Raw genomic sequence first — 19,315 nt, 5'->3', positions numbered from 1 at the left:
GATTACCCGACCATCGGGTCGTTTGCCAGAGCATTTGAACTATTTTGCATTTGCTGGAGGGTGCCTGAAGACAAACATATACGAAACTGATAAAAAACCGAAACAAAGTTAATGTTAAATTGTGCAATAAAAGTGGAGGGCTTTGGCTGAAGTTGAAGCTGAAGTATGCAAACAATTAGGAGAAATGCTGAAGAAAAACAACAAATCGAGTAAAAACAATCGCCAGCGCTCATGGGCGCTAAGAATGAAAGCGATGGCAAGTAAATCGCCAAACGCTTAAAAACAGAGGACAGAATGTGGGCTGCAGGTCGGCTCCAGTCATCAACCACCGCGGGCTATGTGCTCATGCTTTTTACTGAGCGAGTGTTTTGCTAAGCGGAAAGTAGAACATCGAGCGTAAGAAATAGTGCGGGCAGTGTGTCAGCGATTGCGATCGCCCACGAGGCACTCATACAGCGGACGAGTAAAAGCGCCGCCGCATCAAAGGGTCATTCACCATATTCACACTTTTCGAAATTTAACGGTCATTCCAGCCGACGGCGAATCTGGAATCGCTCTGAGTGTGTCAGTGTGTTATGCTTTGGATTCACAATAGACACCACACACTTGTGCATACAATTATCGCCTGTGCGAAGCAAAAGTCAAAGACAATCGATACAAATAATAATGAAAGCGCGAAAAAAATGGTGGACCCCTTAACAAAAGTGCCGTACCCATTGTTGGCGGGAAAAGACAATTGCCATTACAATTGAGCGCCACAATTCGAGCGTACTTACCCACTTATGTGAATACAATTATTCATGCGAAGCGAGCAATTGTGGGTGTGTGTGTGTGTTTGGTATTCAAATTTCATGGAGATTTGCATAAGCTTTGCGTTCGGCTGACATTTGACAGCGCATGTGTCAAATTTTGACAGATTTATGCTGCGCGCGCACATACGATGGCTAATATTTGCCATTTTTATTCAATTCCTGAGTCTTTTGTAGTGTCAGTTGGTAGCCAATAGGTAAGAAGTCAGGGTTTGATTTCAGAGATTTGCCAGAATTGAGCTTCACTGAATTCAATAATCTGCTATCTCTGGAAAAGATGACAGAATAAAAAGATTATTTATGTTAATCAAAAGAAGAGAAAAAGAAGAAGAGCTCTTCGAAACAAACAATTTTTCAAATCACAAGAAAGATATGACTACATATCTTTAGTCCATTTACTAGAGCATCATCATGTATTGTTTGTCTAACCCTAAAACCTAGTTGTTGTAGAAATATATGAAAAGTGTTTGTACCCTCCAGGCCTCTGGCACTCCTTCAAAACCAACCGTACCACAAATATTTCCAGTTGTTGAAACAAGTAGCCGTACTTCAATGGTTTGGAGCACTTTCTTTCGAGTGCCGAACTGTTTGTCGATCATTAAGTACTTCGTTTTGCGAAATTTTGTGCACAATTCCCGCAAATCACTCCAGCCAGACAGACAGTACTCTGCGCCAAACAATGCAAAGTACCAGCTTTTGTGAGCATAATTTATACAGTCACACACACACACGCACACTTCACAACAGTTGTAAATGTTTTGCTTGATTTCCAGCTGAAATTTCATACAACTGCTTGGCTTGCGGCTATGCCCCGCTTGCTCGAGGCGCTACAGCCTACGCACTTGTTTAAGGTAACGCGAGCGTGTAAACAGCATCTGGAGGCATTTCTATGGCCAATCGCAGTTGCTGCTGCCTCCTTTTTTCTTTAATTAGCTGCCTCGTACTCGTACTTCGGGGCGCTCCCTTTTGTGTCGTTTGCATTTGGTGCGATGCAAGCTCAAAAGTGAGCCACGGAGGAGCATTTGTGTTTGCAATTGCGTAGGATCCAACTCCTCTGCCATTCGCGTACTGAGGTTTCTTTGGTTTATATTTTTATTTTGACTCTTCACATAACATAGACTTCAGCAGTTTTATGCAACTCATTAGTGTTTACATTTTTAGTCGAAATTAACCCAGTTTGTAATTAAGCGAATTTCTTTCGATATTCAAATTCGCGGTGCGTGGGTGCCCTATGTGAGTTATGGCCCACAGAGGAATTCAAGCAGGAGGCATAAGAGATCGTCAATAGATGTGTAAAGTAATGTATTTCATAAAGTTTTTCAAAGCTATTCACCTTAAATTTTAGTTGAAGGAAATTTACGAAGACATCGCTTAGAGACTTTCGCAGAAAACGTTAACTTTAGTGGAAGAGTGGATAACTCAAAACTTAGATCGAATTAGATTAGCTGGTCCTGCTGGCATGGAGCGCCATTTATCCACGTTTTACAGAACTTTAGACTCCTACCAGAGTCGCCAAGATCCTTACTAATTATGTTTGGGAGGAAGTGCATTTTCTAACTTCGTGTGAAAGGTTAGAAACACTGAATGAATTGAACTCATATTGGAATAAGTTAACAATGCTCAGGAAATAAATATTCTGTTGGTAGGTGACTTTGAAGTCAGTATTTTTTCAAAAGTTGCTTTTATTTGTCGATTTGGATCATATTTGAAAAGCATATCAGGCAATTGAACTGAACTAGAATGTGGTAATAATAAAAGTGATATTTTTAATTCATAATTCCCAAATCAGACTTTCCTAAACATAAATGTACCACACCTCACTTCAACTCGCACACATATTACCTCAAAACTCACCACTAATGTATGTGTATGTGTCATCTTAGAATCATTAAAAACTCACTACTCTATTTTGAATTGAAATTAAAGGAAGATTGTGCACAATATCTCACCACATTTAAGTCTTATTGCAAAATGCGAGCAAATCCATCCAGCTTCTAAGCAACTTTATCAAAATCTCTGAACTTAGTGCCAATATTGTGTTTTTAAATCATCTACAAATCTGTCATTTACTTGAAGTAAAAATAATATTTGAAAATAACCGTTATTCTCGTTTGTTCCTATGCAACCAAAGCAATTCCCACTGCGATTAATTGAAAAGACATTTGCGTGCTGAGGGCTAAACGCAAATGCGCCAAAGTGGCAACTATGTTGCAACAATGTAATTTAGAATTTTCCCATTGCAACTAATCGGCAGACCGATCAAACAGAGTCGTCACAACAAAACAACGAAGAATGTCGCAAATGCTGCTTCTACCACTGCTGTTATGTTGCACATTGACATAATTTATTGCACACAAAAATTTGCCGCAATGGCAAGGGATTTCGCAGTGAACTCGTACAAAAATGCTTCAACACATACACACTGACATGCTGTTTCTACAGTCTCAGCCTCAGTCTCAGTCTCGAATAGAGGAGTGGATGCAAGTGCGCATCTTCTATGCAAAAGCGCCACAAAGGAACCGCAATGTGACAACAACAACAACAAGCGGCAGACAGACTCCTATCTATGACAACTTGAGTGGCGGCAGAGCACTTGAAGCGCTGCGCACATAAATACCAAAAATTGCAATTTTTCTTTGCGGTCGAGTAGAATTCTTTGAAGAACACACTCGTGCACGAGCGCTGAAAATTTAAATGCTCACATCAAAACAAAAAAATAAAAAATCGCAAAACAAATTCCCCCCAAGGCAGCAAGGTCCCTGCGGTGTCTGCTGCGGCAATTCTGGCTTGCCTGCGACAACAGCAATTCACCGATTGTCATTGTGTCGGCGGGAGGGGAGGGAGGAGGGCCTTGTAACGGCGCTGACTGCTGATAGTGTCGCTGTGTGCGCGCATATTTGATGGATGGTTTTAAAATCGCTAATGCAAAGGCCAACAAACACACGACCAAGTTGTTGGCAAAAACTAACGGTACAAGGAGTGTTCGCCGCTTTATGTAACCGCTTGACTAACTGTACATGCGAGACACAGTGTTCGGCAGTGTTCATGCTTGTTGCGGTGGGTCGCTCGGCTGACTGGCTCTTTACTTGGTTGGTAGGTCGGTCGGTCGGCCGTTTGGTCGCTTGTTTGTTTGGATTTGATTTGATTGCGGTTACTGCCGCTGTGGGTTACTATTGCCGTTTGCATATTTTTACGTTTTATAGGTTTCTAGGGAATGTCGCCATCTCACTGCGGCTGGCGGCCCACAGTTGCCTTGGCTGTCGCTGCCGAGAAGATGGCAATGCTAATGACGATCAGCATGCTACATCGACATCAACATCAGCATCAACAGTAACAACCGTTACACATACATGCATACATACAAACATATGTGTGTCATGTGCAATATGTGCGCCATTCAAAAGGTTTGCGATATGCCATTTTGGCGAAATGTCAAAGCCAACAAGCGACATTGTGTTTACACAGCCAACAGTAAAAATAACAGATAATAACCGATGTGATTCGGTGAATCACATGTGTCTGTGTGCCGCTGCAGTGACTTTTGATTGCGATGCTCAGATCCTTAGGGACTTGCCTTGGTTTGACTGCCGCATCAGTATAACGCATTTCAGTTGAGATTAGATCCATGCCATTTTATATTTATGCTTCTAATTCGCATAAATTTGTCCATCGGAGGTCATTGTTTGACACACTTAAGTGAGCCACAAGGTACAGTTTGGACGTCGGTCGGTCAGTTGGTTGTTTGATATTAATTTGTGAGAGTCGTTCGTTTGGGATATTAATGAGTCAGTCAGAGATAATGCTCTACACTCAGCGGATTTTACTGCCAGTCTCATGCTAAAAGACCTGAGCTTCCAAGGAAAGGTATGGCTCGTAGAAATAACTCGAGGCCAATAAAGAAATTACATGGATCCAACAAATTTGCTTCTAACTATGCAAAAACAGCATATTTCGAATTCTCTTATAAAAGCTTATTAAAATTAGCGCTTGTTTGTCAAAGTTAATGATTACATGTAAAAATACTTTTAGCATAATTGACCCAGTTAGTACTCGACCAGAATGCCAAAAAAGAACCTTATTGCGCTATAAGCTCACATTCAACCGCCCTTACGAACTGACCTTCGTTTATTTAGCTTGACTCACTTACAATGTACTTAAAAATAAACACGTAAACATTTCTCCGTTGATTGCCAGCGTTTGCTAGAGTAAAATAAAGCTCATTTAACGATATCCTTCGCCGGAGATGCGCCAGATACTCTTCTTGCTTATTTAAGCGCACTCAAATTGATTTCGCCCCTAAAATCAGCCAGCAAGTGGAGGAGGTGGCCTCCGCAGCATTCAATAGCGCTGAGCAAACACTACTTATTCTTGTGCTCATAAAGGCGGCTGTTGGCTGCTGCATCCTTCGCCTTTGCTATCGCGTTGCAGCATTTCGCATAAATGTCACGTTTTCCTACTCAAGTTGACATTTATCAGGCTTTAAAGCATTTTTATTGCCGGTAAATACTTTTTCCTTTTGTTATTGCAATTATTATGCCTTTCCTTTGCAATTGGATTGCATTTGCTAAGCACAGTATGGCATAGCATAGCAGAGCACAGCAGCAGTGGTATGCTTATTCAGGGTTATAGTAGCATTCGCCAGCGCTCGTGAGTTCGTGTGTGTGTGTGTGCGCCTTTGTGTCAACTTTGAAAGCATCAACTTGTACAATGTAGAGCTGCTTGGCTGTCACAGCGAGCTACATTATCAGTCTCAGCCTCATCAACGGCTGCAGCAGCGGCGTCAACGGAGACAGCATCAACAGCTGCTTGTGTCATCAATTTCGAATGATGCATGTCCTTTCCTCTCGCCGTGCGCGCCGCCTGCCATCCCCTTGGTTTATTTGAATACGCCAGTTTAACTTTGGTGTCACGTTCTGGAAATTACATTTCTCTTTGCACTGTGCGCCATTAACTACGCGCTGGTGAAGGAATGCAGTTTCTTCTGTGTGTGTGAGAGTCTCTGTGTGTGTGGCAGTAAGAGGTTGTCATTTTTCGAAAATTTATGATAGTTTTGTTGTATTATATATTATTGAAATGTACACACACATACACACCTTCACGTACATCTGTACATTCTTATTTAGTTTCTGCATTCTTTTACACCTTCTGTATATATATCTTCTGCAGCCTCAAAGAGTTCCTGCACCCCTCCGCCTCACAAACTTTTGTCCTCCATCTTGCGGCATTGTGTGTCTGCGGCCCATTGTGTCTATGCAAAATCGATTTCAATGCGCCTATCAACGAATCGCTGAAGTGGGCTGCTGCTGCAAAGCCTTTAGATCGCATCGGAATGCTTGTCATAATTCTCGCTGTGATTTTGTGATTTCTGCCGAACTCATGAGATTTATCTGCTGGCAGCATCATGACTGTTGTATTGCCTCGGATGCACCACCACTAATCTGCTATGAGTAAGCGACTAAATATGCTGGTTTATGTTTATTTTTTTTGTGGCTTTGTGACACTGTATCACACACATACATACACACAGGCAGTTCATGCATGAAAGCAAATAAAATTGTGAAAAAACTCGTGAAATTGTGAAAAGCAGATGATCTGCTCTAGGACCAGCGCGGTCACGTCCGCAGCAACTGCAACACCTCGCATTCACTCGTATTTACATGCGAGTCCCCAGAAATATGTGCGCCGACATTCACACTGCGTGATAAAAAGGTGCGATAAAGCGGCTACGTGTCAGTGGAGGTGATTTTCTGCAAATGATTTATGAGCGCTTTGTGTATGCTTTTCAAGTTTTCCTCGCAATTTCTCCCTTTTCTATTCAGTGCTCACAACCCAATAACGGTGCTTGGTTGGGGGAGTACGAGTGGAGATGGTTGCTTTAGTGAGGCGAAATAAGTACGGAAAGACCTGTGAGGCTCACTGAGCTCGGTTGCTTAGAAAATAACGAGGTCAGGCAGTCTCATCCATTCGTTGTCGAAAGGCTTGTCAATATGTCGAGCAAATGTTTATATACGGCTCATATACATATATATTTGTGGAATTTGCTGGATGTTTATTGGAATTGATTGAAAAAATTTCACTCGTGAGCGTTTATCTATACTACTATTATAAAGAGGAAAGATTTGTATGTATGCCGATTTCAAAAATTCTTTCACCATTCGAAAGCTTCATTCACCTCGAGTAACATAGACTATATTTATTGCTAGAATCTAAACTTTCTGGAAATAGTTCACACGTGAGGGTGTCAAAAAGACTCAGTGATGGAGAATCTTAATCTAAAACTGAAAATCGTCAAAATATTAGAAATATACAAGCTCACTTCACAATCCGGGAGAAAGACATCGGACACCAAAGACCACACTCAAAAAAGTTAACAAAAATATCAAGTGATCTTGTAATGACATCCCGTGATCTTGGCTAGGTCAGTGGCCTGTAAACAAAAATATCACGTGATCAGGCTGGGGTCATTAACCTAACTCAAAAATGTAAACAAAAATATCACGTGACCTTGAAATCACATCACGTGATCAGGGTGGGGTCATTGACCTCACCCAAAAATGTAAACAAAAATATCACGTGACCTTGATGTGACATCACATGATCTAGGTGGGGTAATTGACCTGTAAACAAAAATATCACGTGATCTTGAATTGACATCACGTGATATGGGCGAGTCATTGTCCTGTAAACAAAAATATCTCGTGATCTTGAAATGATCTTGGCGAGGTCAGTGGCCTGTAAACAAAATATCAAGTGACCTTGATGTGACATCACGTGATCAGGCTGTTGTCATTGACCTCACTCAAAAATGTAAACAAAAATATCACGTGACCTTGAATTGACATCACGTGATCAGGCTGTTGTCATTGACCTCACTCAAAAATGTAAAAAAAATATCACGTGACCTTGAATTGACATCACGTGATCTAGGTGGGGTCATTGACCTGTAAACAAAAATATCACGTGATCTTGAAATGACATCACGTGATCAAGCTGGAGTCATTGACCTAACTCAAAAATGTATACAAAAATATCACGTGATCTTGAAATGTCATCACGTGATCAGGGTGGGGTCATTGACCTCATGGGGTAACCGGATATGATGTTACCGGAACCGGAAATGGGGCATCCGGAAACGGATATGGATCTGCCGGAAACCAAAAATGGGGTGGCTGAATATTGGTCAGTGCAACTGGCAGTGGAGCATCTGGAAAGGGAATGAGCCAAATATAACAAGATAAGAAATATTTTGCCGGAAACGGATGTTCGATATAGAGCGGACGTCAAAATGAAGGAAGTGAAATTGGACAGGAAACGTCCCTTCTCCAGAAAGTGCTTAATGACGGAAGCAGCGTCAGCTACAGGGCTTAACATAAATGTTTCCTGTTCATGGAAGACTTCGGTTTGTATCATATATTCCGGTTCCCGTTATTGTTATCGATATTGGTGTTAAGTTTTATTCCGCTATCTTCATCGGACACCAAAGACTAGAAGACGTAATCAAGATTTAGCTCATTACAAATAAAATCTAATTTCATGCTCGAATTTTCTTCAATTTACTTTTTTAAATGAACCCACCAAGAAACGGGAAGTACATACAAATGTATGTGTAACAATTTATTACATTTGAAATGTTTGTTTAAACCTGTGCGAAGCGGAAGCGGTCGGCTAGTTGAAAATAAAATAAAAAATATTATAATTTTTTGAAATGAGAATATGAAATCGAATCCTTTATATAATTCGGTTAAAAAAAGTTCTAGAATTATGAAAAAGAAGTCAGTTTTGTGAAAAAGCTTATGAAAAATAGTTATATTATGTAAAGAACCGGTATGAGTCCAGCAGAATGCACCACAAATTTCTTCCATTAATGAATACATTTCAACTTTTTATGGCCAACTGCAGCCACGGAGCGCACGATTGTGTGTAATAACTTAAGCAAATATTTGTCCGCATGCAACCATGCTAATGACAGCGCAATGCCGTTTGCAACTGTCACATATGTCAAGTGAGCTTTTCCGATTCGATAAAGGAAATGTGACATAACATACTGGACACTGCACACTGCAGCACACACAACGACACGCGACACGAAATGTGTTTGCTAGAAATAAAAATAAATAATAAATGTAAGTATACACAAAAGAAAATCAAACAAACCAGAGGGAGAAGAAGAAGAAGCGACTGTTTTGCCCGTGTGTGTGCGGCGAGTGAGCAAACATCGCAATAAACAAAACAGAAATTTGTGGATTACAGTTATTCCCCCGCAATGGCATGACATAAAACATGACAGGAACATAGTAAGAATATACAGTTGATAACGAACGATGCGCTGAAGCGGGGAAGGCGAGAAAGGTGGCTCAAAGCGCATGTTATTGCTGCTGGCGGGCTGGCGACACTAAAGTAGTGAGCTGTGTGCCTCAACTTGCCATTGGGGGATTGTCAAACGCTATGACAACAAACAAGCAACGAATTATATTCGCAAACACACACACACATACACACTCACACAAGAACCCGGTAACCATTTATGCATTTATTTGCTTGGCATACAAGTGCGCTCCGCCAACACACGGCGTAGTCAGCCCGGTTTGGTCATCGAAGCCGGCTGTAAGCGGCAGCGACTAGTGCGCATGCGCCCGCGTTTAACAGTAAAAGGAAGTTTGCTGCATAAATCATACTCACATTTAAGAGAAAAAATAAGAAGAAGAAGAAGAAGAACAACGAATTTGGCAGTAATGTGGCCGCACAGGCGAAGTGGAGAAGCTGGCTTGCAGCCAATCTATATATGAGTACATATATGGGCGCCCATCAGCGACACACGCATGCAAGTGAGTTTCTTAGCTGGAAAGCGTCTTGTATTTTCTTACTGCGCTCCGGGCAATATCTCGTACTATTTTTGGTGTTGTTGCCTCCAAATGCTCGGCTGCTTTGAGTATGCGCACCACATTTGCAACAATTTGTGGCGCGTGCGTGCACGCATAGCCTACGATGGTCAAGTATTTTCCGCTCTGCGGCTGACCAGTATTAGAGTGGAATCATCATTTCACTCGTGCATTTGCGAACTTATGCAATTGCTTGCTGGCTTACTGCCTTTCTTATTCTTCTTATTCCAGCAAATTGAGGAAGTTGCAGGCATACTTTGTATACAAATTGCTAGCGAGCATGAACTAGCATTCGGTCGGTTCTAAAAATAAATACGCATTTGAATTGCCGTATTTGTTGGGGTTTATGGTGGTAGTATCTGTTTCTAACCAAAATGGTTTGTGGAACTAATGATATAATATACTTCGTTGCTGATCTGAGATGCTCAAAATATTGTTGTTATTTTTTGTGGGATAATAGCGATTTCAAGATGTTTAAAGTAAAGTGAAATGTTTTGAAATTGGTGGTTTGTTATCTTATATTATTCGATATTCATTAAAATAATTACTCATCGAATTTTTATTGTTTAATTTGAAGATTCTACAATATACTAATTAGTAATTTTTCATTTAGATTAAATTTTCTTTTTAAGTTAGTTCGTGGGAGACTCACTAGCTTAGCGTAAATTACTAATTTCATTCTCACAATATACCAAAGGTCGCAATGTATAACTCAACTATTATCTATCTAACTAAGTATTACTATTACCGGTGCAGCCGTTCATTGCCGGACATAGCCTGTCATACCTTTCCGTTGGCATCAAAAAGTAGGTTTTCACCTTATATATTTATTTTTTTATTTTGATCCAAAATATATATGAAATTTACTACTTCTAGAAGAAACAAGTATACAGATTTTACATTCTTGAATTGATTTCTCTTCCAGTTATTTAATAATATCAGACAGCAAAGTCGACCCAAATCAGAATTAGAATGAACATGAAAACATAATATCACGAACAATTTTGTACAAATTGGTATATTTTCCAATCTTAACAGCTCAGCCACATAGTAGAGGTGTGATTCAGCTGAATTTATTAGTCACATAATAACTTAATTATCATGCCAGCTACGCAAATATTTCAGCGTAAATTGATTTCTGAAATTAAAGTGAGTAATTGATAATTTGCGATTGTTGCATAAATCTTGTCAAATAAAAAGCTGTCCAATACAATAAGCGACGTGCGATTTCACAGCTTCAAGTGCACTGGCATTTTGCGCAATATTCAAATCAATTTGCTATTGGCATTATTGGCATCGCAGCGTGCAGAGGTCATTACCAGAGTGTGGACTTGCGATTGACCGAGCCATGCGCAGATCGCTTGCAGCCCATAAATTACACGCGAGCGCATAAATAATTTTCTAAATAGTTAGTTAGTCGCGGCCGCAGAAGTTCGAGCTGCGAAATTGCAGTGGTCAACACACAGACACACACACACACGAACGCTCGCATTTGGCGCTGCATAATTCCTGGCGTTAACGCGAGAGGTGTTGTGCAGCAAACAGCAAATGCCAAATTGATTTGTGGCCAACTGTTAAATCACAACGCAGAACAAGCGAGCATGAAAAATAAAATAAAAAAAACAAGAAAAATTTGAAAACGTGGAAAAATTACATGCGCTGAACAAATTTGTTTGAGAAACGGCTACAAGCGTATTACAAGCGAAATGCCAAGGCATGTGTGCGCCACGCAGCTGACACAAAGTCTTAGCCGCAGTCACACATGCGCTCAAGTGCGCTGGGTGTGTTGGTGGAGCGCGCCCATTTTGCCATTCGGCGCTGGCAGCGCGCTTGTTGCTCGTCATGCAAGAAGATTAATTATGGTCGACAAAATGCGTTCAAAGTCACATTAATTGAAGGTGAACACACACGCATGTGCATATGTGGCAAGTAATCACAGTTAGAGACACACATGGCAGTTGAGAGCGTGATTTTTTCCACATTTGTGCAGAATTCAAACGACAACACATTACGAAATCCCGCAATGCGCTGCTGGCACTTGTTGTTCACCGCCGCGTTCGCCTCTTTTTGCCCTGCAGCCGTCTTCATGTCTTCTTCTAAGAAGCCATTTTTCCGTGGCACTGAAGATTTACTCATTGGTAACTTTTCCCTCGCTCTCCCCTCTCGGCTCAACGACTGGCCAAAGTGCATGCGTTTTCGGTCAAATGAGCCTTGTCTTCTCACACGAGGCGTGTATTTGTTCGTTCGTCTTCGTTTCCCCGCCGACTGGTCGTACTGGTCGTGTTTCTTATTTGCCTGCGTCAGACATGTCGCTTGTGCGCCGAAGGTTATTACATGACAAATTAATTGCCAACTAGTTACCAGGTTTGCTGAATGTCGGTGTTAAAATAATTAAGCGCTCGCTGATTTATAGCCAAATCGGGCCAAGAGGAATATTTTTATGTGCGAGTAGATGGCATGTGGTAAATGAAGAAAATTAATAAATAAAATAGTAAAATGTGAATATTTAAGAAATATAGCTATATATGTAAGAAGAAATGTCAATAACCCGTTAAGATAGTTCTTGCTAAATTAATTTATGAACATAATTTTTATATAATATTTAAAGTCAAAATTGAATCATCATATCTTAAGGCGCTTCCTTGTTCCCTGTATATTAAAAAAGATAGAATTTGATGAGCTAAAGACGGCAGACGATACAGTTTCGTTTTACTAAGTTAATTCTTTATGCTTAGTTGCTTCCTATTACGTTAGTTTTGCTCTAAAAATATTAATTTTCCGTCTATGATTTTTAATTAAACCCAATAATAGTTTAATGAGTTTAGAGTCAAAGTTGTTTTCGTTAAAATAATTTATTATTTTTTTCTTTTATTTATCATGAGAAATACCGTTATTAATTTGCTTCATAATTAAAGCAATTTTATCCTCAATTGCCGTCCGTTTTATTTTGGCATCTTTTTGTGTTGCCTCTCCTTTAAATATTCGACTATTTAAAAATTGAACAAAAATTTAAAAACAAAAAAATGAAAAAATCCGCACTAGAAACTAGTTCAAACACCAATTAATTAACGATCAATCAATTGCATGGAAAATGAGTGGAACTTATTCCGGTACTACTCATGTGTGCGCGCTTGTACAGTAATGAGTGGCAAAGTAGCAGTGTAGAGGAAGGGTTGTTATTTGTGAATACCTTAAATTTACTATTAGTAGTGCTTTCTCGATTTGATTGCTGAATCAATTCTGAATTTTGGGCTTAAACGCATTTGTTTCAGGGTTGTCCCTAAAACTAGCATAAATGTTGGACTTTAAAGGGTAACAATAATGAAGAGCGGACAAGATTATACAAGAAATTATATTCTGTTTCTTTTATTATCAATGGATTAATCCTAGCTGCTTTATTAATTCTTCATGCAGTTCCTCAGCCAATTCCTTGTTCTCCCATTATTTCTAATATTATTTATTTCTAAATTCAATAAAATTGTATAAATGTTGAAAGAAGTCATTTTCAAGCACTTCACGCATGCTAGATTTACCCGCAGAACTGTAGGTACTTGGCCGCGTTTGTGCATTGCACCATGAAATGAGTTTGCTGCTTAAGTCTTTTGTTTGGCGCGCCGGTGGCCGGGCGGAGGCATTGTAGCGCTGTCTAAAAGCAATTAAATTTCGGTAATTTGCACTCACACACACACAAACACACACTGATGCACATATGGGCAAATGCTTTTCAATTTCGATTACAGAAATTTCATGGCAATTTCGAAATATTGATTGAAAATAGTATATTTAAATGTCGAAATGTCGAAATGTTTCGCAACCGAGTATCAGGTGTTAAAATAATATGTGAACAAACAAAGGAAATTTCGCTTTAATGCATAATGGAGTACCACACGCATATACACACGATTAAAAGTACAGCAAACTGCTGCTGAAATGGGTGGAATTTTGCGGTTGAAGGGTGTAGCTGTAAGGAAAAATATTGGCATTACACCTAATTGCAAATGCACGTGTATTTTAAACAAAAGAAAAACAACGACAACAAAAGTGTACTTTATTGAATTGCGCTCATTGATTGCTTGAAATAAATATAAATTACCAAAAGATTGTGCTTGAAACGGCAATTAAATCAACAAATTATGAATTATTTCCTCACTTTACAAATCGCTTGATAAATTACCGCTGGCTGTCAGCTCTTGCATAATGCGTTGAGAACTTTGTGGTAATCCAAGACAGACTCGGGCAAGTCGACATACTTTTCGGCGGCAGGTCTTTTGTATATAGGAAACACGAGTGTAACTGCACGACTGGCAAACGATCTGACCAACTGACCAACTGACCACTCACCTAACGCACTTTGACGGGCGCGCTGACAGCACAAGCCACAAGCCGCACACACACACACAGGCAAGTAAGGCGGCTAAGAGCTTCCACGCGCCAAGGTGCGCGCTTTATGAGTGTGAGTGTACTTGAGGCTGTCAGAAATCTTTTGCGCAACGCAATTCGAGAATTTTTCGGCGTAAAACTAGTAGCGGCGCAGCATGCGATGGCCGTTGACGGCTTTCGGCGGGCGGCAGCGCACTCAGCACCAAGGAATTTGCAGCAGCTTTGATGGGCGGTTAGCAGCGCGCTGAAGTTGCGGCGACGGCGCTTGTAAATGGAACACAAGCGCAATGAAGTATATACAAATACTATGTAATATATGTGTGTGTAACTGTACAGTGCTAATATTTAGGAATTATTAAGCGCTCAGTCCGACCGCTTTCTTGCCGCGACGCCGCCGTAGCTTGTCGGCACTTAACAAACAAACAAAGCGCAAGGCGGCAGCAATCAACTTGTGAAGTGCTAAACCGCAATTTTAAGCTGGTCGTTTTTGCCATTGGCGCAAGCGCGCTTTGTTGTTGTTGCAGCTTAAAGCGCGCTCATTGAAAGCCGAAAAATTGCCACCATTGTTGCACGGTAGTGGCGCGGCGCGGCCGTAGATTTGGCATTGCTTGCTGCATTATTACATATTTCATTGCGCTCGCTTGGTCTGTGAGCTATTGACTGTGTGAGTGCTTGTTGCTTTTGCTGGGGCACAACCCACAATTAACGCCTGCGCGCACACGGCTTGCGTGTCTGACAGCGCAATTTTTCGCATTTTCAGTTTTTCTTGCACATTTCTCATTCGCGGCGAGCTTTTCGAAATTATTCATATTTTTCAGCAATAATTTTTGGATTTTTTCATAATTTCATCTTTATTTCATTTTTATTGCGCTGTGTTTATTTTGCATTTTTGATTGGTTTCAATTACCAACAGATCTGACAAGTTGCAGCCGCAGACTTTTTTGGTTTTGAAAAAAAAATTGACTTCAACTGTCGACTGGAGACAACTGCAGTAAATTTAAGCCTATTTGATTTGATCTGGATTTATATTCAAAATTCTGCTGACAGTGTCTTGTCTCCATTCTTGAGATCCAGCAGATCTCTAACTTTAACACAAGTCTTTTGGCTAGAAGCTTCGGCTTCTGTTCGTTCGCGTGCTCCTATGATATTTTCATCCGTTATTTTAGTCTGAGACCACAAATTAGTCTCCATTCTTTAATTGAGGCCAATTAGCGTGAATTATACGCTGTTGCTAAGTACATAATTCTCCCCTGCCATCGAAACACTTAAAATAAAAGAATTGTTTTTCTTTCGTTCCACGTGTGAATAATATTAATTTCTCACTATTATTTAGATTAGAGAATTGGATTCTATTTCAAGCACAATTTCAACCTTCACTTTCTTGGTTTTGGATAAATTTCATTCTATTGAAGCCGACGAAGCTCAGCGAGCAGCGCGCACAAAAACAAATCCACTGAACAATCGATGACCTAATTACTTCCTGAAAAGCCATGTTGCCACAGCCAATACAACCAACTGTTGCATGGTACGAGCAAGCGTATGCGTGTGTGTGGCATGTACGGCTGATCGGCAATTTCTGTGTTCTACAAAGGCAACGCATGCGTGTTCGTTGGTCGGTCGGATGATAAATTTTGCGCTTTTATTGTCCAACTCATGGTTGGTTTTGTCTATCGTTTTGGTTGTTGTTGTTGTAATGTGCTGCTTATGTTGTGCATGGCGCAGTCAGAACTTAATCAACACATCATCAATAACAGTTGGACATCATTTATTCTCGCACAGACGGACGGATGTTGGAGGCAGGCAGAAGAGTTGCTGATATGTGATAGGGAAAGGTTACATTCACATTCACAGCGCTACATATCTACGAACGTTCAGTCAATTTGAGAGCCACTTTGTATTCCCCAGCTCACAATTAGCATATGGGCAAACTGAATTATTCATGCGACGCATTTTGCCCACGCAATCGGTGGGGTGCGGCGTTCCTCGTCTACCCCCCTCGGGCTTCATATACCACGGCATACTCGTCGCTTTGTGCAGTTTAGAATTTCAATCTGATTTTTTGAATCAAATCAAATGAATTGCCCAGCTTGTTTTTGTAATTTTGGCAGCAACGCTCGCTTGCGCCGGCGTGGAGCGCTTGAATGGATGGCACCGAAGGGTGCCTCTGACGCGCCAATATTAATCATTGGTACAAAAGGCCTGAGCGTATGACTAAATGATTTTGCACCGCGCCGCGCTGCGTGCAGAAGAGCAAACACAAAAACAACAAAGAAAAACAAAAAGCAGAAAAGCTGTAAAGCTCATGCGTGGCCCATTCGTTGCGCTCGCGCTTGCGCAGTACGCTGAGCTCATACATTTTCCTCCATTTGCTTGTAATTCAAGCGTGAAATGCAAATTTTTTCTAATCTTCTCGATGCTCTCACCTCTTTGGTATCTTAAGCCATCATGTGTGTCTATGATACTTCAGTATGTATGTATGTGAGTGTGTAAGTGTTTGTTTTGCTTTTGAGGCAAACATTTTACGCTGATCATATGTTAATGGTCTGAGTGATCATATCCGGGTTGGACCGGACCATCAGCACCAGCTGTGTGCGCGCGCACATCTTCGCAGTTACTCTGCTCTCATTTGTTGTACACATCGTAATTCTTCGCTATTGATTTCGTCTCTTGCTCTGTACAGCTCATAGCCATTATTGTGCATGTATGTGTGTGAAGATTCTATTTCATTTGAGATTAGTTTCGTTAACTTTATTGTTTTGCGCTTAATTCGCTGGGGTTATGGCCTCTGAATTGGGTTTGTAAGTTTTGATATTTTATAACCTGAAAATTACTCGCTGAATTTCGTACGCTCATAAAGGCAGTCACTGTGTCAAATCTCACGTTTGAAATTAACAAATTAAATAAACTCTCTTGGTAGGCATGTCATAAAATCTGTGTGCAAAGTTCATTAATTTATTGCCATTATACTGTAAATATTGTTTTACCGTTATAGTTGTGAATTATTTTCCCATCATTTCAAGCTTATATATTTGTTGTTTGTTGATTAATATTAAATATTTGCCAAGAAACCGTGCAAGAAATCGTATATAGCTCCTCAGTCTTCTCGTTAATATATTTTCTAAAGTTTTTCATGTCAAAAGCAATCCTGGAGGCTCGTAATCGCTCGCTGGCTCCATCATCTACTAGAAAAGACTTTTTTGAAATTAATCGAAATTGAGATCTAAATCCAGTCAAGATGGGCTACTCTAATCTTTTCAACATGACAATAACTTTATGAATATTTTAGATTAAAATCACAGATCGCTACTTTCGGGCAAGAAAAACAATATAACGGGTGCTTTTGTTTAGACTTGTGTTTTCCAATGAGGCATTATCTTTTCAGAGTTGATCTTTTTGACACATGTTACTGGGTTTATACCGCGATATAATGATGGAATTTATTCAAGCCAGCCGCGGCGGCACATGACCGGCATTTTTAAATACTGTACTTTTAAGACTGGACGCAATGCGCCTACTATACAGGTATTTAGTGGCAAATATACTTGTTTCTTTATTTGCATACTAAATGGATCCAATTGTTATCATTCGTCTGGGGGTTTAACTGCGTGAGCTAGTCTACAATTACATAACTAATCACTAGTATATGTATCTGTCGACTTGAATGGAGTGCCTCGCATTGTCCACCAATTCTCCCTCTTTCTTCTGCCGTCATTATTCTAGAAGTATGTGTGTGTTACATGCATTAAATGGTAATTTCATGCACATTTAATACAATCTATGAACGTCCTCTGCGCTCGAACTGCCTGCAACTAGTTAAATAGAGCGCTGTTCGTGTGTCGTCGAGCCAATTTAGTTGTGTAATTTTCCACAAGAATTCACCAAAAAATTGCCATGACCATTTTGGGTGCGCTCGCTCGCTCGGCTGATAAAGAAATTACCATTACAATTACTAATACGATTACCATTACAATTACCATTTCTATTGCTCGGGCGGCGGTGGTTGAGAAGTCAAACACAAATGTATTTGCATGTTGCATGGCAGAACAATTGAGAGCATTGTGCGTTGTTGTTGCCGCACATTAGATGGCTAATTCTTCCAAACAGTGAACCGCTTTATTTGCCTTTTTCCCATTGTCGGCGACGTAATGACCATAAGTGACTAATATAGCAAATTGTCGCACATTTTTTAAGAACACAACGCAACAACAATAACAACAACAACTGTGCATGCAAAAATGAGTGCGGCAAAGGCAACAAGTCAACAAAGCGAAATTATGCAGAAAGCCGCCATTGAAATTTGAGTATACACACACATGGAAGATAATTGCGCTGTAAACGGCAAGAAAAACATTGCCGCAAACGAGTGTGTGAGTTTTCGATGCTCCACACATGCCACACATTGCTTGTGAAGGCAAATGGGCGCCCACTTGCACGGCCACTTAATTCGCCAGCAGCCCTAGTAGCCTCTTAGCTGGCGTATTTCCAGCTGCCTCGTCTTCATCGCAAATGCGCTAACGGTATTGTTAAACTGTTATGAACTTGGCTTAAATGGCCCACAATAACAGCACTCCCGCTCGCTGCCGCACTGCATTGACTAATTGAAAATTGCACTGCGGAGAGCGAGTAGGTGCAGCAACAACAATGCTTCAATGTGAAGGCGGAAGCATTAACAGCATTAGCCCGGCAACAACAGTAATGTTAGCAGCCTATAATAAAGCCTTAGCGATTAGCTGCGGCCTCATGGCCATAGGTGAATGCGAAGAAGCAGAAGAACTCCGGCGAATTCCCAGCCTTCGCCAGCACCCAAGGATGGAGGCGACTGCCTTGCGGCGCGCTTTGGAGAATGCAATAATCACCGCACTGATGATGACGTTGACGGTAATGAGGATGATGTGAGGCATGCAACATTAGCTGCCACACATGCAGCAGCGCGGCAGTTGGCGGAGGCTAATTTGTGTAATGTTGACGCAAATGATGATAGCGTTTGTGGCGTTTGCGGCGCTATCATCAGTCGTTGCTGCCGCATCCGTTGGGCTGGGAGAACATTTCAATTTCAGCAATTTCACACGCCACCAAAAGCAGGTTAGCATGTAGTTAAGCCGCAGCCACGCGGAGCAGTTAGGTACTGAAGCTTTAATGAATTGCCTTCTTTGTGTGTTGTTGAGTTTCTGCCTTCGCCGTTGTGCTCCGGTGATTGCACACACATTCGTGCAACGTTTTGTGTGTGTGTGTCGACATCAATCAGCG

The 19,315-nt window shown here is 40.8% G+C and overlaps 1 protein-coding gene across 4 annotated transcripts in view; it reads right to left on the bottom strand.

The window, feature by feature from the left end:
- LOC105221312 (hypothetical protein) overlaps positions 1 to 19,315 on the bottom strand; it is a 134,646-nt gene that overhangs the window by 58,475 nt on the left and 56,856 nt on the right. The window lies entirely within an intron of this gene.

This window comes from Zeugodacus cucurbitae, chromosome 6 (genome assembly GCF_028554725.1).
Source record: "Zeugodacus cucurbitae isolate PBARC_wt_2022May chromosome 6, idZeuCucr1.2, whole genome shotgun sequence".
Classification (NCBI taxonomy): Eukaryota; Metazoa; Arthropoda; class Insecta; order Diptera; family Tephritidae; genus Zeugodacus; species Zeugodacus cucurbitae.
The sequence above is the reverse complement of the archived record's forward strand: the minus strand, read 5'-3'. Positions and strand labels throughout refer to the sequence as shown.